Source organism: Mustela nigripes, chromosome X (assembly GCF_022355385.1).
Source record: "Mustela nigripes isolate SB6536 chromosome X, MUSNIG.SB6536, whole genome shotgun sequence".
NCBI classification, from domain to species: Eukaryota; Metazoa; Chordata; class Mammalia; order Carnivora; family Mustelidae; genus Mustela; species Mustela nigripes.
The window spans coordinates 44344060-44356302 of record NC_081575.1 but is presented as its reverse complement, the minus strand read 5'-3'; the positions used below and the strand labels follow the sequence as shown (position 1 = coordinate 44356302).

General features: G+C 39.2%; 2 pseudogenes; one reads left to right on the top strand and one right to left on the bottom strand.

Annotated features, from left to right (window-relative positions):
- Nucleotides 1-2131: 2131 nt before the first annotated feature.
- Nucleotides 2132-2405, top strand: LOC132007559 (cyclin-dependent kinase 2-associated protein 1-like; annotated as a pseudogene).
- A 7389-nt stretch (nucleotides 2406-9794) lies between these two features.
- LOC132007241 (importin subunit alpha-1-like) lies at nucleotides 9795-10904 on the bottom strand (annotated as a pseudogene).
- Between the last annotated feature and the right edge of the window lie 1339 nt (nucleotides 10905-12243).

The window sequence follows — 12243 nt, the reverse complement described above, 5'->3', positions numbered from 1 at the left end:
GCAATCTAGGCAAATGAATATTGTGATGATGAATTTTGTGTGTCCACTTGGTGGGGCCACAGGGCCCAGATATTTCATCAAACATTACACTGGATATTTCTGTGAGAGTGTTTCTGAATGTAACTTACACTGAAATGGGTCGTCTTTAAGTAAAGCAGTTAGCTCTCCATAATGTGGGTTGGCTTCATCTAATCAGGTGAAGGGCATGAACAGAACAGAGGGCTGATCACCCCTGATCTAGAGAGAATTTTGCCAGTAGACGGCCTTTGGCATCATCTACAACAACAGTACCTTGTGGCTCTCTAACAGACTGCCTTCAGACTCCAACTGTAACTCTTTCCCAAGTCTTCAGCCTGTCAGATTGCCGCATTAGATTCTGCCAAGTCTCCAAAATCTCATGAGTCAATTCCTGAAACTATATCTCTATCTATAAACACTCTATGTTCTATTCCTCTGAAGAGCCTAATATAGGTGTTAAACATCAAGTATCTTTCCCATCTTTAAGTAACTTGTGCTTTCAACTAAAACCGTTACCCAGCAACATTTCCCTAATGCAAGTTCCATGAAAATATAATAATTAAAAAGTGTAATGCAAAAGACTGCAATTAATAATAATATCAAAAGTATGAACTACATAGAGAAAAGTATGAACTACATAGAGAAAACTGTTCATGTCCACATGTACAAGGCCTGTATTGTGACCCTTGCAAAACATCAGCTAAGAGAAATTAAACAAAGCCTAAATAAATTGAAGGATATGTCATCTTCTTGAGTGAGGAGACTTAGTATTATTATCTATCCTCCCCAAACTGACTGATAGAATCCATCAACCCAATAAAAATTCTAGCATACATTTTGAAACATAAGTTGACGTTCTTACACTAAAGTCATGTGGATGTAAAAAGAGACAAGATTATGAAGGTAACTTTGAAAAAAGGAATAAATTGGGAGGATAAGCACTGTCTTATTTTAAGACTCATTATAAATCCACAATAATCAAGACAGTGGTATTGGGATAAAGATAGAATTGTATATCAAAGGAACATGAAGAGTCCACAAATAGAACCACTCATAAATGAATAACTGACTTTTGACAAAGCTACAAAGGCAAATCAGTGCAGAAAGTATAGACTTTTCAACATATGGTACTGGGACAAGTGAGTCTCCATATGCACAAACATCATCTGCAATAGATATAGCACACCATATGCAAAAGTCAACTCAAAATGAACAAGAGACAATGAAAAGCTAAAATATAAAACTTCTAGAAGAAAACACAGTAGAAAATCCTTTTGACCCTAAGTTAGTTGAGGATTTCCTATATATGACACCAAAAGCAAAATCAAGACAATAAATAAATTGAAAAACTAGACTTCCTCAAAATTAATAACTTTGTTATTCCAAAGACCTTATTGATAGAATTAAAAGACAAGCTGCTAACTGGGAGAAAATTTTGCAAATCATATATCTGATAAAGGACTTGTATCTAGAAGAAAAATTCTTACAAATGTCAATTAGAAAAGGAGAATTACAAAAACGATCGCAGACTAGGGGGACCCTAAGCTCACCTAGTCCTATGGATCCAACTAGATAATACTCATATCAGTGGAAATAACCCAGAAAATGACTCAGAGACTGGCAGAGAAAACTCCACAACTAAAAGTAGAAAAGACGCCACATCAGTGAAGGTAAAAAAAGGTAGAGATGCAGTGAGGAGTTTAAAGGGAGCCCTGGGACTTTCTGCAGAGGACCTGGCATGGAGAGGGGAAAGAAACAGACTATCACACCAGGAAGCCCACACAGGAAAGACAAATCCCCATAACATTTGGCTTTGAAAGTGAGAGGGGCCAAATTTCATGAGTTGGAAAAGAAAGACTAAGTAAGAGTAAGAAAAGTAGGAATCACAAAATCAGTAAAAAGTAGTATTTCTGTAAAAATAAGTCGAGGGATTCATGAACAGGTGTTAAATATAACACCATACACCTAAAATGCTGGGGGAGAGGAGTAAAAATGGATTGAAGCTGAAGCGACCATCAACTTAATATAGACTGCTGCATGTATAAGATGTTCTACACACATGTCCATGGCTTCCATCAACACCACTGGGAGTGTCCACCTGCCATTCCCTAGTATGGCAACATCCTCACAGTACCATCAACTGCTAAGTGACTATGGGCTACCATCTCTAGGCTACAGCCAGGGAACTGAGAACAGCCAGGTACCCCAAGGCAAATATGCTGAGTAGGCTGAGTTGCTAGCCATCATTCAGGAGTTGGGGGGAGGAAATTAGACCCATATATGCAGGGAAGAAGGGTGCCATGAAGAGAGTATAATGAGGCATTATTCATACCAGAGGGCTGGTGTGAGAGTGCTTGGTCAAAACTGAATGGAATGCCAGATCCTAGCTGCCTGTTAGTGCAAAAGATTTTCCATCTTCTTCCAAAGTGAGAAGTTACAGCTCATCCACCATGTTCAGATGAGACTCTTGTTTTCAAAATGGTAACAGTTTGGTTTCTCCTTCCCATATCCCTCCCATAGTTCAAGAGGCTCTGAGACTGAGAAATATTTTGCAGCTGACTAGGATTTACATTTTGAATAGCTGTAACTACCCAGGATTTTTAAAAAAGTATTGATTTGAAAGATGCACATAAAAGATACTTATCTCACAGCAAAAATAATAGTGTCTCCCTTTTATCCTATCTTTTAAACACAGTCATGTTACCCGGATTATTCTTTGTTCTTTTTCATAAGCTGATACAACAACTCTGAGGGTTTTGTTTTTAGTGCATATGTTTGCCACATGCTGTGGATTCCATTTAATGTAACTTCTTTTGTGCTTAAGCATTTGCTTGTATGACTATCAGTGCTTTAACGTCAGTTTTAAAAATGCACAAGTTATAAAATGCAGAAGAAAGAGCAACCTACTAAATCTAACCTAATAAGAACCCCTGAACATTCTTCTATTAAGACAGCATATGGATTTCAGTTACACCTTTCCTGTAAATTGATCCAAACACCTGGAAGAAAATGCGTAAGACCATTCACATCTTTGTATGCATTTATTACTCAATGTAATAAAACTTATTTTCATTAGCAATAAAAAAGACATTATATACAAACTGAATGGTAAAAACAAATAAAAAACAAATGATAGATATGCAAAAAATAAAGAGAAAGGAATCCAAGTATATCACTAAAGAAAGCCAGCAAACCATGAAAGAGAGCAAGAGAAGAAAGGAACAGAGAAGAACTACAAAAACAAACACAAAATGGCAATAAATACATACCTACCAATATCAACATAATGAAGGCCATGTATAAACAGCCCACAGCCAGCTTCATACTCAATAAAGAAAAATAAAGTTTTTCCCCTAACATCAGGATCAAGACAAGGGTGTCTACTCACCACTTTTTTAAAAAAATGTTTTATTTATTTATTTACGTATTTGACAGACAGAGATCACAAGCAGGCAGAGAGGCAGGCAGAGAGCTGGGGGGGGGGGAGGGCAGGCTCCCCACTGAGCAGAAAGCCCGATGCATGGCTTGATCCCAGGACCCTGAGACCATGACCTGAGCCGAAGGCAGGGGCTTAACCCCCTGAGCCATCCAGGTGCCCTCTACTCATCACTTTTATTCAACACAGGAAGTCCTAGCCACAGCAATGAGACAATAAAAAGAAATAAAAGGTACCCAAATTGATAAAACTTTCTCTATTTGCAGATGACATAGAAAACTCTAGGACTCCACCAGAAAACTACTGGAACTGTTAAATGAACTCAGTAAATTTGCAGGATACAAAATCAATGTACAGAAATCCACTGCATTTTCTACACACTAATAATGAAGCAGCATAAAGAGCAATTAAGAAAACAATCGGATTTACATTTGCACCACATAACAACATATCTAGGAATAAACTTTAATCAAAGGGGTGAAAGAACTCTACTCTGAAAACCAAAAAACACTGATGAAAGATATTGAAGATGGCACAAAGAAATGGAAAGACATTCCATGCTCACAGATTAGAAAAATAAATACTGTGAAAGTATCTACATTACCCAAAGCAATTACACATACACATTTAATGCAATCCCTATCAAAATACCAACAGCATTTTCCACAGAACTAGAACAATCGCAAAATTTGTATGGAACCAAAAAGACCCTGATTAGCCAAAGAAATCTTGAAAAAGAAAAACAAAACCGAAGTATCACAATTTCAGACTTCAAATATGTATTGATCAAAAGAGTATGGTAATGACCCAAATACAGACACATAGATCAATGAAACAGAACAGAAAACCCCCAAATAACCCCCCCCCATTATATGGCCAATTAATCTTTGACAAAGGAGGTAAGAAGATACAATGGGAAAAAGAGTCTTTTCAACAAATGGTGTTGGGACGACTAGACAGCTACAAGCAAAAGAATGAAACTGGACCACTTTCTTACATTATACACACATATACATACATATATGTGTGTATTGTATGTATACATATGGACACACATATACACATATATGTGTGTGTTGTGTGTATATATGTGTGTTTATTGTATTTATGTGTGTGTATATATATATGTATATATATATATAGAAATATTATTCAGTCAAAAGAGAATGAATTCTTGCCATTTGCAATTACATAAATGGATCTAGAGAGTATAATGTTAAGTGAAATAAGCAGTCAGAGAAAGAAAAATACCATGTGATTATACTTATGTGGAATTTAAGAAGCAAAATAAATAAGGGGAAAAAAGAGACAAATCAAGAAACAGTCTCTTAGTTATAGAGAACAAACTGATGGTTACCAGAGGTGAGGTGGGTAGGAGCATGGGTGAAATAGGTTAAGGGGATTAAGAGTATACTTAACTTGGTGATTACTAAGTAATACAGGGAATTGTTGAGTCACTATACTGTACAACTGAAACTAGTATAACATTGTACGTCACTCACTGGAATTAAGATTTTAAAAAAGAGAAGAAACATACACTACAATAAGTAACTGGATAACATATTTGAAAGTCACCAAAAGAGATACACAAATGTCAAATAAGCACATGAAAAGATGCTGAACATCACTAGTCATTAGGGAAATGTAATCCCACTAAGCCCCTCTGAGAATGGATACAATAAAAATATTGATCATACCATGTTCCGACAGGGCTGTGGAGGATGCAACTCCCATCCATACACTTCTGGCGGCAATGAAAATTAGTGCAACCTTTTTGGAAAACTGTTTGCTTGTTCCCATATGATTCTATTCTGTATACCATATTATCCAGTTTTCGCACTGTAAACATATTTACCTAAGAGAAGATATGTCCAAGCAAAGATTACACACAAATATTCATAGCATCTTCATCTACAAGAGCCCCAGATTGGGAAAAAGCCCAAATATCTATTACCAGTTGAATGGATCGAATAAATTATATATATCCACATAATTCAACATTAGTCAATAATAAAAAGGAAATAATCATATATGCAACAAATAAATCTAGAAATAATTAGGTTAAAGGAAGCAAACTGACAAAAAAGAATACACATTTTATGATTCCATTTACATAAAATTATAGGAAAAAAAACTAATCCATATTGACAGATAATCAGTAGTTGCCTGGGGATAGGGTCTGGTGATGTGGAGAGCAAGCCTGGAGAAAGGTAGATGGGGGCATTACAAAGGAGCACAAAGGTTTTTGAACCAATGGTCATGCTCATTATCTTGACTGTAGTGTTGAATTCACAGGTGCATACCTATATTAAAACTTACTAGAGAATATACTTTAAATATGTACAGTATCAACCACAGTTCAATGAATTATTTAACATTTATTTATATATTCACACATCTCTGATGCAATTAATCAGGTGGAAGATTCCCATGATTATGTTCTTACAGTATTAACAGACCCACACTATATCTAATCAAATTGATCCACACTACATATAACCAAAATAGAAGTAATCATTTGCAGTGAAACTTAACCAAATATTTAGGGAGAGGTGATGTCCCTTGCCTTCTGAGGTACAGATACAAAAATACGATATCCCAGGTAAAATTATAGTATTTAAGAGTAACTGGTAATTTTATGGAAAGTGGCTATCATTACAATAAGGCAAAGTCTAGGGTAATACATTTTTTTTTAAATACTAAATCTTAGTAACTGACATTTTAACTAACTCTTCGAAAATTTCTGGCTCTTTAAAATATTTTATTATATGATGGAAGAAAACATGTATCAGGAGAGAATCTATGTTACAATGTGAATTTGCTCGGAGGATCTAAAAACTGCATATTTCCGCATCCATCTATGAAATAATGTGAAAATTGAAAGTTATCTATAAATGGCAAGAACAATTTAGGTATATTTCTAAAAATGCATATTAAAGACCTGCTTTCTTTTCCAAATGGACAATTTATTGCTTTTAAGCAATGAAAGGCATCTCTAAGACTGCTCATGAGGGCTGCTACACAGCATGTAGCTGCTGATGGAATGAACTTCCACCTGCTAAACCCCTTCTCCCATCATGAGATCAAACAGTTTCTCTACTTTTAGGTTAGTTTGTGAACCTCACAGGAGGTATTCCACAACATGCTTTAAAAAATAAAGATTTTAGGGGCGCCTGGGTGGCTCAGTGATTAAGCCTTTGCTTTCAGCTCAGGTCATGGTCTCAGGTCATGGTCTCAGGGTCCTGGGATCGAGCCCTGCATCAGGATCTCTGCTCAGCAGGGAGCCTGTCCCCCCCCCCCCAGTCTGCCTCTCTGCCTACTTGTGATCTCTCTCTCTCTCTGCCAAATAAATAAATAAATAAAATCTTTTTTAAAATAAAGATTTTTATTTCTTTATTTTCAGAGAAGGAGGGGGAGAGAGAGAGAGAGAGCAAGCACAGGCAGGAGGAGCGACAGGCAGAGAGGGAGGGAGAGAAGCAGACTTCCCGCTGGGCAAGGAGCCCAAATTGGGGGAATCAAGACCTGAGCCAAAGGCAAATGCTTAACTCACTAAGCCACCCAGGCATCTCCCACAACATGGGAATTTATTATTTATATCTGTGAAATCACTTGAGCCAGGCATCATATACCACCAAGTATATGAGGTGTTACACTCTCCTGAGGACTTTGGCATTAAATCTGGTGTAGAATCATCAGCAGCCATCAGGACACAGTTTCTCAGAAACTGCCCCCTTTGGGCACCTGATATGAGCTGGGCACAAGCATGAGAAGCTGCATAAGGAGAGACAGATCCAGCTACCAATATGCTTCACTGATGTAACTAAGTGCCCAGCACCATGCTAGGGTAGTAGATTAGTGACAATGAGACTGATAAAATGGGTCATGGTCAAAACAACCACATACTATAATGGACTTCTCACATGTCCTTTTTCTTCTTCTTTCCCTATCTATTCCCTAAAAACAAAGTTGGAAAGGAATAAGAAGTGGCCTGAATTCATACAGGCATTCATGATCCTACAATAACCACAGGGCCATAGACTTGCTCCTGTGTAAATCACTAAATGTTCTCAGCAATCCTAAGTTAAGCATTCTTATTCCCATTTTAAACTGGGGGAAGATGGAGCTCAGTGTCATTATCTGTCTTCCCTCCTGCACCCCTGCCTTAAGAGGAAAGCAGTTCCAGGACACCCCTTGAACAGGACCAACACTCACTGGAACTGGGCCATATCCCAATGGCTTTACCTGCAAGACAGGGCCACCCAGTCCCAAAATGGGAAATAATTGACTTATATCTGGGATCCCTTTGTCTCCCCACACCCTAGGGCAGTTTGTCCCTACTGTGGGGACCCATCCCTCAGCTGAGTCCCGAACACCTAAAAGGCAGGATATGCTTTTCTTGCCAGGCCGGGTCTGTCTGAATTAAAATGTCACCACAGTTGCCACAATGACTTCATGTATCTAGGACACTCAAGCTGGTCCTTCACATAGGAAATGCCTCCCATCTTTCAGTCATCAGTTGCTGAGTCCTGAGGAGCTGTATCCTCATAGCCACCCAACACCATGGTTTCATCAACTACGTAAAGAGCTCTGTCCTGATATGTAAAAATCAGTGACTTCTCAACACATGTTTAACACCTCCTGCATCCATCCATCCATCCATCCATTCATCTGTCCAGTTAACAGGCATTAGGACCAAACTCTATGCCATCCCTCTGGTTAAGCTTTAGCCTTCTTCAGATTGAAAAAGAAAAAGAAGTAAAGTGTTGAAATGGTGGGGTAGTAAATACAGATGTTAAGTCTAAGAAGAGATGGCTCCTTCCCATGAAAACTGCAACTTGCTCAATTCTCTTATCATCGATAATTTAAAAATATTCATTAATGCCCTGGGCTTTTCTCCACATCTTTAGTTATTGTCCTCTTTACATATATTCTCCCCTTAGCAGCAAAATTCCATGAATTCTCAATACTCACTCACATCCCACTGCACCTGGGCTGTATTTCCCATGCTTCCACAGAAATTACACTTGCCAACTCAGCAACCATCTCTTTGTCGCAGGTATAGATCAGGAATGTTGAAATGATTGTTCAAATGGAGGCAAACAGGTATTTTCCCAAGAGGAAAGGATTTCCTTTCCCCCACGACAGAATTCAATGCTTGGGTATAGAAGAAGATTGTACTGCAGCACGATCAGTAAAAGCTAGAGTTTAATCCCAAGAATGCCCCTTTCCTCCCAGAGTTGCAGAAAGTTCTGCGTGGTAGGTTTGGGCACTTCCCTCCCAGTTTCCAGTTCCACAATAGTCAAGGTGCAGTTCAGTCTTCTTTCACGAGGTGGCACCAACGTATCGCCATTTTCTAATTTCTTTAAAAAGACGTTTATTTAAAGAGCCCCCCCACCCCCACCCAAGGCAATACCCTCCCTTACCTCCCTTAAAATCCAGGCTATGAAGTTATCTACAGAATGATTCTAATTCTGCCCCCCCCGGGGGGGGGGAATCCTGATAATATAAAAGAAGACTGTAAAAACGTACTCCGGGGTCTGCAGATGATGAAACACCAGGTGGCAGTGGCGCGCCTTGGCAGTGTTTGGTGGACCACTGGCAGCTCAGGACAGGCGGGAGGTGACTGAGAGAGAATGGAGCGTCAGAGCGGGGTCTGGGCAGGTGTCATAGGGGATGATAGAAGGGGTAGAGTGGAAGAGAAGGTCTGATTTGTCTGTACAGGGGTGGATTAATGTAATGTGAGCATTGTGTTTTCCGGTAGAAAGCCCTATGTACAACCTACAGGGCACATCATTTGACAGTGATGAGGGAAGAGGTAAATCAATGAACGTGATATAGATTTGGAGTCAACAGTAGATGGAACTTCTTTAATATACTTATGAATTTTCCAAACAGAATTGGTTTCATATAGTACATAGACCGTTTCATGGTATTTTTTACTCTGCCAAACGTATTCTTTTTCATTAAAAAAAGAACATTTATGGAAATGAATGGGTTTCCACCTGGTGGGAAGATCTAGTACTGCAGCTGTGAAGTTTCAGATAAAGAGCTGAGCAAGGGGGAAAGGGGTAGAGGTTTGGGAGAATGACTTCATGGTATCAGCCAGTGTTTCTTCGAGTTTTTAACTGGGACAATCCCTCTGCATCTGTCACTTTTCTAGGATATAAAAAAGCACATATTCTGGGATATATAAACCTGAGATTAAAAGTCCTGCTCCAGTCTGAATTACACACACAGTCAATTCAAATTTTTTTTAAAGAAAAGGGTGGAATTTAATCTTTATTTATAGGACACTGCAAGAGAGGAGAGTCCACATAGAAATAAGAAACCCACTGGGAGGAGGAGCTTCATACAGTTTTTACAGTTTGGAACTGGTCAAGTAGAGTTTTGTTGTAAAAAGTGCTACAATAACAAAACACATTTAAAAAGAGTTCTTAGTAGAGAAACAGTAAGACAAACTTCTACCAAACAAAGCACACCACAAACAACTTTCTGCGTCAGCTATACAAGCTAAAAGTTAAAGGTCCCAGCAGTGCCATCCTGAACCTGGAACGTATAGCCTTCAGAGGTAGTTTCTGGCACAACATTCTGATCTTCCTCTACAGAGAAATACTTCTCAATCAAGTTTAATGAAGCTTTGTACACAGACTCATTTTCATGGTTTTGTAGAGCCTCAATTTTGTCCAAACCTCCACGTTCTTCAATCATTATACTAAGTTTCTCAGTTTCACCTAGTTTCTCAGCAGCCTGAAAGATGTTGGAAATGGCATCCAGGATGACCAGAATAATTTTGGTATCCTTCGCAGTTAAGAGGTTCATCAATGGTTTGATTATGCCACAATGGATGAGGTATACAATCTGTTCAACTGTCCCACCACTTGTATAGTTGGTCACAGCCCAGACAGCTTCCTTTTGTGTCTTAAAGTCTGCCTTAGAGAGAACACCAACCAAATTTTGGAATCAAACCAGCCCGGATTATGTTGTCTGTGGGGGGCTGCTTTTCCCGAGAAAGCGGTTTCCTAGCAGCTTGAGTAGCCTGGAGCTGGCTTTCCAAATTGTTGCTATTTATGCCCTTGACAATGTCATCAACCGACCAATTTACAGTGCCCTGGTTGTTGCGGTTTTCCTGCAGTGGAGAGGTAGCATCATCGGGAAACGAGCTTACGTTTCTCCTTTTCAGCATCAGGTCATCCTTCTTTGCTTTCCTCAGCTCCACATTAACTTCTATTCGACGCCGCCTCATTTATGTACTGTCTTTCCCCTTGTTCTTGAATCTGTTAAGGCGGGCAGCTGGTGAATTAGCATTCTCGTTGGTGGACATGGTTATGAGACAAAGGGAGAAAGCTACACGGCCCGCTCAGGCTTCCACGGGAGGCGGTCCGGGACGTGCAGGCTGCAGGTCAGCTGCCCTCAAAACGTCCACCACAGATCACCCCAAAGACGGTGTGGCTCGTGCAGCTGGCCGGCGCGATTTAAATTTCCCCCAATTCAATTTTTTTTAATCTACTTTATTATCTACCTTCATTTCTCCATGAAATTGAATATGATGGAGACCTTTACAAAATATCTAATATATGTACACATTTCTCAATCTGTTCACAAGTCTTTCTTGTTTCTAAATTTTTATGAAGTACTATCTTTTCCTGAATACAACATTCTAAATAATATATTAAAGTACATTTATAAAGTGAAATTGTCCTGCATCTCCCACTAGACCTACTCCTACTCCCTGACCCAAATGATCTGTTGTTAATAGAATGGTGCCTCCTAAATGCATATCTGAGATATTTGCAAATACTTTCCCCAATGTCTTCACACAATTCTTTATGTTTTTTACTTTCAAATTTGCTTTTCACTTTCAATAGTATTATGACTTTACAGCTTTACTTACTCTTTACTAGGCTCTGTCAACCTGAGCCTGGTCCTCTGTGAAGTGGCACTCACCATACCTTTGTACAGAACTATTCCAAAGAGTAAATGAGAAAAGTTGCCTATATTATATGGCATGTCCTAGGACTTTAGGGGCCCTTTAAATTTTGAGCTAGAACAGTAGGTGCTGGCTGAGCCTCAAGGCTAAGACAGGCACTGTGAAAAGTTGTTTCTCTTAATGAGATTATAAATATGTAGAGGAGGGAAGCAAAAGTCTCTATGACATAACTTGAGTCAAATTTTTGGAGTCAGATATTCTCTACTTTCTTGAGTGATTCAGAGTCTCATAAGAGCTGTTCATCATCATGCCCCAGAACAGACCCTAAAGCAGTCCCCCATGCTGGAAAGACAGGTTTATCTGACTCATTTGGTGAGCTCAGTGGAAATGACACCAGGGTAGCATGCTGTGGTGTTTGCCTAATTGCTGCTCGGGAAAATTCTAGACCCATCACACAGTCATCAGTGCAGGGGCCTTCAGAGTCCTTGGCGTATGCATTATTCAGCTACATCACATCAGGATTTCTGCTATCCACTGCCTCTCTGAGAGGCAACAACCTACAAATTACTAAGATTTAATGGAAATGCAATTATCCATTCTTCCATTCACCTATGACTAAATATATATTGGTCTCAAAACCCATACTGCCACTGGAAATGTCCCATTAGCCTCATCCTCATTCAGTCATAGACCTTCTCTCTATCTCTCCCTCCCCACCTCCCTCCTTCCCTCTTTCTTTCTCTCCCTTCTCTGCCTCCCTCCCCACCCACTGCCCCTCAAAATCAAAGTTCCAGAAAGCATTTTCTGCATTCCCTGTTATCATTCCTCACTTTCCACTGACTTCTTATCTCACTGCACTAGA